Source organism: Lucilia cuprina, chromosome 4, assembly GCF_022045245.1.
Source record: "Lucilia cuprina isolate Lc7/37 chromosome 4, ASM2204524v1, whole genome shotgun sequence".
NCBI lineage: Eukaryota > Metazoa > Arthropoda > Insecta > Diptera > Calliphoridae > Lucilia > Lucilia cuprina.
The window spans coordinates 91,503,032-91,514,145 of record NC_060952.1 but is presented as its reverse complement, the minus strand read 5'-3'; the positions used below and the strand labels follow the sequence as shown (position 1 = coordinate 91,514,145).

The following is an 11,114-nucleotide window of genomic DNA, read 5'->3' as shown; positions in this document are numbered from 1 at the left end:
GTTCTAGTTCTGTTCTAGTTCTGTTCTAGTTTTGTTCTAGTTCTGTTCTAGTTCTGTTCTAGTTCTGTTCTAGTTCTGTTCTAGTTCTGTTCTAGTTCTTTTCTAGTTGTATTCTAGTTCTGTTCTAGTTCTGTTCTAGTTCTGTTCTAGTTCTGTTCTAGTTCTGTTCTAGTTCTAGTTCTGTTCTAGTCTGTTCTAGTTCTGTTCTAGTTCTGTTCTAGTTCTGTTCTAGTTCTGTTCTAGTTCTGTTCTAGTTCTGTTCTAGTTCTGTTCTAGTTCTGTTCTAGTTCTGTTCTAGTTCTGTTCTAGTTCTGTTCTAGTTTTATTTCGTTTCCCACACCTGAGTTAAGTGAGTGTTACAGTAAGGAGATCCAAATGTACTCATTTTTTCTAAAATAAGAAGATGCAAACACGCAGTGTAACACATGCAAATATGCACGACAGTGAGTAATGAAAACTCTTCAAATGCATTGTGGTGTTAAAATGTAACATTACACGCATTTACAGACACATGAATTCTGTTAGAACTAAAATAACAACACCTTTTGTATTTTAACATTTTCTTATTGTTGTTGTTGTTGGTTTTACATATGACACTAGTACATACTCTGTTTTAAAACCAAAGAAAAAGTATGCTCTAGAAAATATACAAGAAAAATGCTTATGTATGTATGTTTGGTTGGTTTTATGTTTAAATGATGTTTTATTTTCTTTTGTTGTTATTATTGCTGTTGTTGGCTGCTGTTAAACATGCATGTCACATGGCTCAATACCTTTTTTCCTTTCATACACAAGATGATGATGATGCTGTTCTTTGTCTATTCTTTATTTTATTTTCTTTTTTTTATATAGATTTCTTATGTTTAACATTTTTGTTTGGTTTGTTTAGTGAGGTTTTCATTCAATTTCTTTTTTTATAAGAATAAAGCCCTCTTCTTACTTGGTTTCTTGTACATGTTTAAGAGAAAAAAAAAAAAAACAATGTAAATTTTGACTTATGACTGTATTTAACAACTGACTTAAAAAACAATTTTGACTTTACACAGCATGTCAAGTCAAGCTAGGAAAATCCAGTAAAACAATTTTAAAGATATTTTAATACTTAAATATAAGTACACATGTATTGAAATAAGAAATAAAGAAATATCCAAAAGATATATATTTTTTATGATTTGAAAAATATTTAAATTGTTTTTGATAATTCCTAAAGCATTTAATAAGCTCCTAGGAAAGTTGCCATATTACCCTATATGACAAAATTGGAAAAATGTTCAAAAAATGGTTTTATACATAATTATTTTTATAGATTTAACATTTTAAATAAGTTTTCTCTGAATTCCTATTACATTCCACAAAATCCCCAAAATGTCTACATTTCCGCGGAAGACTTAAATAACTAAAATTTTTCAAAAACTAATATAAATATAAATATGTTAAAGTATTATTAAAGTCAGGCAGTTTTTCCAACAATTCCTATAAAATTAAATAAATTCCCTGATGTTGCCACTTTTCCCCGGAAAACTAAAATTTCCAAAAATTAAAAAATAAATACCTTAACAAATTTTAAAAATATTTTTTTATAATAATTTTCTGACAATTCCTTTGACAATAAATAAAATCCCAGAAATGCCCAAATTTCCCCGAAATACTCAAAATTACTGAAAATTTTCTAAAAATAGTTTTATTATAATTTGTTTTCATAGTTTAAGGAAACAAAGCTTATTATTTGCAGATTCACATAACATTAAACAAAATCCTCGAAATTTCCAATTTCCCCGGAAGTCTTAAATAACTAAAATTTTTCACAAAATAATATCAATATAAATATTTTAATGTATTATTAAAGTCTGGCACTTTTTCCAACAATTTCTATAATATTTAACAAATTCCCTGATATTGCCACTTTTCCCCAGAAAAATATATATATACAGAGAACACCGAAATCACCACTTAAAAAAAAAATAGTTTGAATATAAAGATTTTAATAACTTGAGGAAGTAAAGCACATTTTCTGACAAAATTCCTATAAAAATAAACAAAATCCCAGAAATTCCCACTTTTTCCTTAAAACACCAAAATTTCTAAATTTTTCCCGAAAAAAGGTTTTATTACATAAATATTTTATTAGAAAAAGGAAAGAAATTTTATTTTCGGGTTATTCCTAAAGCCTTAAACCAAATCCCAGAAATGGCGATTTTTCCCCAGAAGACCAAAATCACAAATTTTTTGAAAATAATTGTTTGATTACAAATATTTTAATAGCTCGAGGAAGTAAAGCACATTTTTTGACAATTCCTATAATAAAAAACAAAATCCCAAAAATCCCACTTTTCCCCAGATTACAAAACCTATTAATTTTTCCCGACAAAAAAGTTCTAAAATAAATATTTTATTAGAAAAAAAGGAAAAAGTTTTATTTTCGGGTTATTCCTAAAGCCTTAAATAAAATCCCAGAAATGGCCATATTTCCCCAGAAGACTAAAATCACTAATTTTTTGAAAACAATAGTTTGAATATACAGTTTTAATTAGTTTAAGGAATTAAAGCACATTTTCTGACAATTCCTATAATAATGAAAAAAAATCCCAGAAAACCCCACTCTTCCCCAGAACATCAAAATTTACAAATTTTTCTTGAAAAAATGTTTTTAAATAAATATTTTGTTCGAAAAAAGAAAGAAATTTTATTTTAGGGTTATCCCTAAAGAAGTGGCCATATTTCCCCAAAAGACAAAAATCACAATTTTTTTTAAAGTAATAATTTTAATTTTGTTATAGTTAAGGAATAGTTTAAGGAATAAAAGCATTTTCTGACAATTCCTATTATAATAGACAAAATCAAAGAAATACCCACTTTTCCCCCAAATACCAAAATTTCTAAATTTTTCCAAAAAGAAGTTTTAAAATAAATATTTTATTAGAAAAAAAGGAAGAAATTTTATTTGTGGATTATCCTTATTGCCTTCAACAAAATCCCAGATATGGCCACATTTCCCCAGAAGACTAAAATTACAAAATTTTTGCAGAAAATATTTTGTAGATATTTTATTGATAATTCCTATAGTTTTATACCAAATCCCCGAAATAATAAAAACAAATAAAATTTCTTCCTTTTTTTCTAATAAAATATTTATTTTAAAACTTCTTTTTGGAAAAATTTAGAAATTTTGGTATTTGGGGGAAAAGTGGGTATTTCTTTGATTTTGTCTATTATAATAGGAATTGTCAGAAAAGGCTTTTATTCCTAATCTATATATATAAAATTCTAACGTTACTGACTGACTGACTGACTGATTGACTGATTCATCATCGCACAGCCTAAACGGTTAAAGCTAAAGTGCTGAAATTTGGACAGGGGGTTGGTCTCCCACCAAATAGATCATTTATTTAAAAACATTTTTTCAAGAAAAATTTGTAAATTTGATGTTCTGGGGAAGAGTGGGGTTTTCTGGGATTTTTTTTCATTATTATAGGAATTGTCAGAAAATGTGCTTTAATTCCTTAAACTAATTAAAACTGTATATTCAAACTATTGTTTTCAAAAAAATTAGTGATTTTAGTCTTCTGGGGAAATATGGCCATTTCTGGGATTTTATTTAAGGCTTTAGGAATAACCGAAAATAAAACTTTTTCCTTTTTTTCTAATAAAATATTTATTTTAGAACTTTTTTGTCGGGAAAAATTAATAGGTTTTGTAATCTGGGAAAAAGTGGGATTTTTGGGATTTTGTTTTTTATTATAGGAATTGTCAAAAAATGTGCTTTACTTCCTCGAGCTATTAAAATATTTGTAATCAAACAATTATTTTCAAAAAATTTGTGATTTTGGTCTTCTGGGAAAAAATCGCCATTTCTGGGATTTGGTTTAAGGCTTTAGGATAACCCGAAAATAAAATTTCTTTCCTTTTTCTAATAAAATATTTATGTAATAAAACCTTTTTTCGGGAAAAATTTAGAAATTTTGGTGTTTTAAGGAAAAAGTGGGAATTTCTGGGATTTTGTTTATTTTTATAGGAATTTTGTCAGAAAATGTGCTTTACTTCCTCAAGTTATTAAATCTTTATATTCAAACTTTTTTTTTTTAAGTGGTGATTTCGGTGTTCTCTGTATATATATATTTTTCTGGGGAAAAGTGGCAATATCAGGGAATTTGTTAAATATTATAGAAATTGTTGGAAAAAGTGCCAGACTTTAATAATACATTAAAATATTTATATTGATATTATTTTGTGAAAAATTTTAGTTATTTAAGACTTCCGGGGAAATTGGAAATTTCGAGGATTTTGTTTAATGTTATGTGAATCTGCAAATAATAAGCTTTGTTTCCTTAAACTATGAAAACAAATTATAATAAAACTATTTTTAGAAAATTTTCAGTAATTTTGAGTATTTCGGGGAAATTTGGGCATTTCTGGGATTTTATTTATTGTCAAAGGAATTGTCAGAAAATTATTATAAAAAAATATTTTTAAAATTTGTTAAGGTATTTATTTTTTAATTTTTGGAAATTTTAGTTTTCGGGGAAAAGTGGCAACATCAGGGAATTTATTTAATTTTATAGGAATTGTTGGAAAAACTGCCTGACTTTAATAATACTTTAACATATTTATATTTATATTAGTTTTTGAAAAATTTTAGTTATTTAAGTCTTCCGCGGAAATGTAGACATTTTGGGGATTTTGTGGAATGTAATAGGAATTCAGAGAAACTTATTTAAAATGTTAAATCTATAAAAATAATTATGTATAAAACCATTTTTTGAACATTTTTCCAATTTTGTCATATAGGGTAATATGGCAACTTTCCTAGGAGCTTATTAAATGCTTTAGGAATTATCAAAAACAATTTAAATATTTTTCAAATCATAAAAATATATATATCTTTTGGATATTTCTTTATTTCTTATTTCAATACATGTGTACTTATATTTAAGTATTAAAATATCTTTAAAATTGTTTTACTGGATTTTCCTAGCTTGACTTGACATGCTGTGTAAAGTCAAAATTGTTTTTTAAGTCAGTTGTTAAATACAGTCATAAGTCAAAATTTACATTGTTTTTTTTTTTTTTCTCTTAAACATGTACAAGAAACCAAGTAAGAAGAGGGCTTTATTCTTATAAAAAAAGAAATTGAATGAAAACCTCACTAAACAAACCAAACAAAAATGTTAAACATAAGAAATCTATATAAAAAAAGAAAATAAAATAAAGAATAGACAAAGAACAGCATCATCTCATCATCTTGTGTATGAAAGGAAAAAAGGTATTGAGCCATGTGACATGCATGTTTAACAGCAGCCAACAACAGCAATAATAACAACAAAAGAAAATAAAACATCATTTAAACATAAAACCAACCAAACATACATACATAAGCATTTTTTTGTATATTTTCTAGAGCATACTTTTTTTTTGGTTTTAAAACAGAGTATGTACTAGTGTCATATGTAAAACCAACAACAACAACAATAAGAAAATGTTAAAATACAAAAGGTGTTGTTATTTTAGTTCTAACAGAATTCATGTGTCTGTAAATGCGTGTAATGTTACATTTTAACACCACAATGCATTTGAAGAGTTTTCATTACTCACTGTCGTGCATATTTGCATGTGTTACACTGCGTGTTTGCATCTTCTTATTTTAGAAAAAATGAGTACATTTGGATCTCCTTACTGTAACACTCACTTAACTCAGGTGTGGGAAACGAAATAAAACTAGAACAGAACTAGAACAGAACTAGAACAGAACTAGAACAGAACTAGAACAGAACTAGAACAGAACTAGAACAGAACTAGAACAGAACTAGAACAGAACTAGAACAGAACTAGAACAGAACTAGAACAGAACTAGAACAGACTAGAACAGAACTAGAACTAGAACAGAACTAGAACAGAACTAGAACAGAACTAGAACAGAACTAGAACAGAACTAGAATACAACTAGAAAAGAACTAGAACAGAACTAGAACAGAACTAGAACAGAACTAGAACAGAACTAGAACAGAACTAGAACAAAACTAGAACAGAACTAGAACAGAACTAGAACAGAACTAGAACAAAACTAGAACAAAACTAGAACAAAACTAGAACAAAACTAGAACAGAACTAGAACAGAACTAGAACAGAACTAGAACAGAACTAGAACAGAACTAGAACAGAACTAGAACAGAACTAGAACAGAACTAGAACAGAACTAGAACAGAACTAGAACAGAACTAGAACAGAACTAGAACAGAACTAGAACAGAACTAGAACAGAACTAGAACAGAACTAGAACAAAACTAGAACAGAACTAGAATACAACTAGAAAAGAACTAGAACTAGAACTAGAACAGAACTAGAACAGAACTAGAACAGAACTAGAACAGAACTAGAACAGAACTAGAACAGAACTAGAACAGAACTAGAACAGAACTAGAACAGAACTAGAACAGAACTAGAACAGAACTAGAACAGAACTAGAACAGAACTAGAACAGAACTAGAATAGAACTAGAACAGAACTAGAACAGAACTAGAACTAGAACAGAACTAGAACAGAACTAGAACAGAACTAGAACAGAACTAGAACAAACTAGAACAGAACTAGAACAGAACTAGAACAGAACTAGAACAGAACTAGAACAGAACTAGAACAGAACTAGAACAGAACTAGAATAGAACTAGAACAGAACTAGAACAGAACTAGAACTAGAACAGAACTAGAACAGAACTAGAACAGAACTAGAACAGAACTAGAACAAAACTAGAACAGAACTAGAACAGAACTAGAACAGAACTAGAACAGAACTAGAACAGAACTAGAACAGAACTAAAACATAACTACAACTAGAGAATACTAATGACTATAGCCAATTGACTAGTCTAGTTATGAATTTTCCATTCCTGTAAAAAGAAAAAAAGTAACAATACCACAAACATACTAAATGCAATAACAGCATGTGGGGAGAACAGTTTCTATAAATTAAGATGTCTGTGTGTATATTTGTTTGAGCGTGTAAGTCGATTTATTTTTTAACAACAGCGGTAGCATGATTCAACATTAAGTGAAGTTGCCAGATGATTAATACTATTATAGGGTATGACTAAAACATTCAAAATATATAACATATCTAAACAAGGTTTAAATATTTTCAGAAAATTGCTGGTGTTCTTAAAAATGTTAAACTAATTTTCTGAATTGTTTGTTGTTTATGTTACCAACAAGTTTTTTTTTTATAACAAGTTAATTATTTATAAATTTATCGTGCTAAATAAATTTCTATTAATAATCCATTTAATTACTTTTGCACAAAAAAAATCCAGGATTTTTATTTACACATGTAAATTTTTATTTACTTTTAATTTGGCCACAATAAATAATGGTTTCTGGTTTCAGAAAACCCAGCAAGTATCATACCCATTACAGGACCTCCCTATTTCCTTTCATCCTTTGTGGGTTTTTCATACAAGTTTGCTGGTAATTAAGAAATTCCAAACATTTGAAAATTTAAAAGGGTTTTTATGCTGTTCTATGGAAGTTAAACAAATTTATGGTTAAGTCTACTAAGGATACAATATTGTGTATCCTTAACATGTTGTAGAAGCTGAAGTTTATTTAAAAGTTGGTGTATATTTAAACAAAAGTATCCATGTACTAATATTTTTTGGTTTTACTAGATAAATTATTGTAAATATTTATTTAAATAATAAACAAATAAAATGAGAGAGTAAAACAAAAGTTTTTTATTCAAGCTGTAGTTCTACTATTGGGGATTGGTACTTATGTTTGGTATGTGGGAATTTTATTTTATAACAATGTTGTTTGTTTGATAAGATAACTTTTTTACAAACAAATAATTCGCTTAGAATTCAAATTTAAACATTTAGCAAATATTTTTTTGATCACTAGAAAAAACATCGTAAAATATTAGATTCAGAAAATTATAATTTCATTACACAAAGCTGCAAGAGATTTTAAATTATTTTGAAATCAATTGAAAAAGATTAACTATTATAGAGAATAGAACTAGAAAAGAACTAGAACAGAACTAGAACAGAACTAGAACAGAACTAGAACAGAACTAGAATAGAACTAGAACAGAACTAGAACAGAACTAGAACAGAACTAGAACAGAACTAGAACAGAACTAGAACAGAACTAGAACAGAACTAGAACAGAACTAGAACAGAACTAGAACAGAACTAGAACAGAACTAGAACAGAACTAGAACAGAACTAGAACAGAACTAGAACAGAACTAGAACAGAACTAGAACAGAACTAGAACAGAACTAGAACAGAACTAGAACAGAACTAGAAACAGAACTAGAACAGAACTAGAACAGAACTAGAACAGAACTAGAACAGAACTAGAACAGAACTAGAAAAGAACTAGAACAGAACTAGAATAGAAATAGAATAGAACTAGAATATAACTACAACAAAACTAGAACAGAACTAGAACAGAACTAGAACAGAACTAAAACAGAACTAGAACAGAACTAGAACAGAACTAGAACAGATCTAGAACAGATCTAGAACAGAACTAGAACAGAACTAGAACAGAACTTGAACAGAATTAGAACAGAACTAGAATAGAACTAGAACAGAACTAGAATAGAACTAGAACAGAACTAGAACAGAACTAGAACAGAACTAGAACAGAACTAGAACAGAACTAGAACAGAACTAGAACAGAACTAGAACAGAACTAGAACAGAACTAGAACAGAACTAGAACAGAACTAGAACAGAACTAGAACAGAACTAGAACAGAACTAGAACAGAACTAGAACAGAACTAGAACAGAACTAGAACAGAACTAGAACAGAACTAGAACAGAACTAGAACAGAACTAGAACAGAACTAGAACAGAACTAGAATAGAACAGAACTAGAACAGAACTAGAACAGAACTAGAACAGAACTAGAACAGAACTAGAACAGAACTAGAACAGAACTAGAACAGAACTAGAACAGAACTAGAACAGAACTAGAACAGAACTAGAACAGAACTAGAACAGAACTAGAACAGAACTAGAACAGAACTAGAACAGAACTAGAACAGAACTAGAACAGAACTAGAACAGAACTAGAACAGAACTAGAACAGAACTAGAACAGAACTAGAACAGAACTAGAACAGAACTAGAACAAAACTAGAACAGAACTAGAACAGAACTAGAACAGAACTAGAACAGAACTAGAACAGAACTAGAACAGAACTAGAACAGAACTAGAACAGAACTAGAACTAGAACAGAACTAGAACAGAACTAGAACAGAACTAGAACAGAACTAGAACAGAACTAGAACAGAACTAGAACAGAACTAGAACAGAACTAGAACAGAACTAGAACAGAACTAGAACAGAACTAGAACAGAACTAGAACAGAACTAGAACAGAACTAGAACAGAACTAGAACAGAACTAGAACAGAACTAGAACAGAACTAGAACAGAACTAGAACAGAACTAGAACAGAACTAGAACAGAACTAGAACAGACCTAGAACAGAACTAGAACGAGAACAGAACTAGAACGAGAACAGAACTAGAACAGAACTAGAACGAGAACAGAACTAGAACTGAACTAGAACTGAACTAGAACTGAACTAGAACTGAACTAGAACTGAACTAGAACTGAACTAGAACTGAACTAGAACTGAACTAGAACTGAACTAGAACTAGCACTAGAACTGAACTAGAACTGAACTAGAACTGAACTAGAACTGAACTAGAACTGAACTAGAACAGAACTAGAACTGAACTAGAACTCTTGCACCAAATATCGCTTAGAAAAATTGCTTTTTGAAAATTGTGTAGCCCAGTGTAATTATTACTTTTTGTTATTAATATTTGTTTATTAAAAATGTACTACATACATACATATTTATTTTGTATGTTTTAAATTGTTTGTGTGTATTTAACTTGTTACAAAAACAAACATTTATTTCAATATAATTTGTTTCCTTTTTAGTAATTTCATTTAATATTTCAAGTGTTTCTTTTGAATATATATTTTTTTATTTATATTTTCTAACAACATTTGTCGGTGTTGCTTGCTGGTTTGTCATCAGTTTGACAAGAATGTAGCAACAACAACTTTTGTCGAGGCGCGTGTTTGGCATACACAAATAAATTAAAACTTAAAATGGAGAGAAAAAAATTACAAAAATTTTCCTCAAAAGGTGGGGTTTTTCTGTTAAGATCAGTCGATAGTAGCAGCTATAGTGCATATTGAATATTTAATGTAAATTTTTAAATGAAATGTAATTAAAAATACATAGATGGCAGGGGGCTTAGGTGCTTTGATATGTATTTTATAAAGAATTTAACTAAAGTATTCGCTAAAATGATCAAAAGTAATTACTTTTTAAAGGTGTTTATATTTGTTTTTTTTTTAATCGTAGGAGAGGAAGTAACACCTTAAAGCGGAAATTTGCAGAAGAGCTTTAAACGATTTTTTTAAATACTATTTTAAGCTAAATGTCTCTCAATTCTATAGATTCTTTCAGATTTAAATAGATATTTATTTATACATTTTATTAATTACCTTGATTTTTATTTCCACACTATGTCTGCTGTCTTAGAAATATTTTTATATCTTTCACTTTAATTACTTTATAATAAACTGTAATTAGTTTTCTTTAGAATGAATATTTTTATTTTTTATAATTTATTTAGCTGTTTAAGTTTTTTTGTTGTTTTGCACTTGAACTTTTGCTAATTTAATTCCTTTTTAATGCTGGCATCGCCCACTTAAACTTGCTGTGGCAAATAAATCTTTTGTAGTAAATCCTTGGACAATTGTTAATGATAAGGAGGTTGTTGTTGTTTTTGTATTTTTTTCTACTTTATGAAATAATCGATTTTTGTTTAAGACCAACTGAAAGATAAATTTAAGAAAACACTTTGTTAAAAACATATACATACGTTATTAAGATTAATTATATTTAGCAATTAATTGCTTCAATTTTAATATACTTAAAATAATTTTTTAAATTTATAAGATTTAAAGAAATTGTTTTAAAATATATGAACTGAACTAGAACTGAACTAGAACTGAACTAGAACTGAACTAGAACTGAACTAGAACTGAACTAGAACTGAACTAGAACTGAACTAGAACTGAACTAGAACT

General features: G+C 28.4%; 2 protein-coding genes across 2 annotated transcripts in view; one reads left to right on the top strand and one right to left on the bottom strand.

Annotated features, from left to right (window-relative positions):
- Positions 1–10,862, bottom strand: part of LOC111685418 (leucine-rich repeat-containing protein 15) — a 77,128-nt gene extending 66,266 nt beyond the window's left edge. Inside the window, exon 1 of the mRNA XM_046950761.1 lies at positions 10,527–10,862. The gene's annotated coding sequence lies outside the window, so the exon portion shown is untranslated. The remainder of the gene's footprint in view (positions 1–10,526) is intronic.
- LOC111684666 (extended synaptotagmin-2-B) overlaps positions 1–11,114 on the top strand; it is an 87,562-nt gene that overhangs the window by 21,259 nt on the left and 55,189 nt on the right. The gene's annotated exons all lie outside the window — the stretch shown is intronic.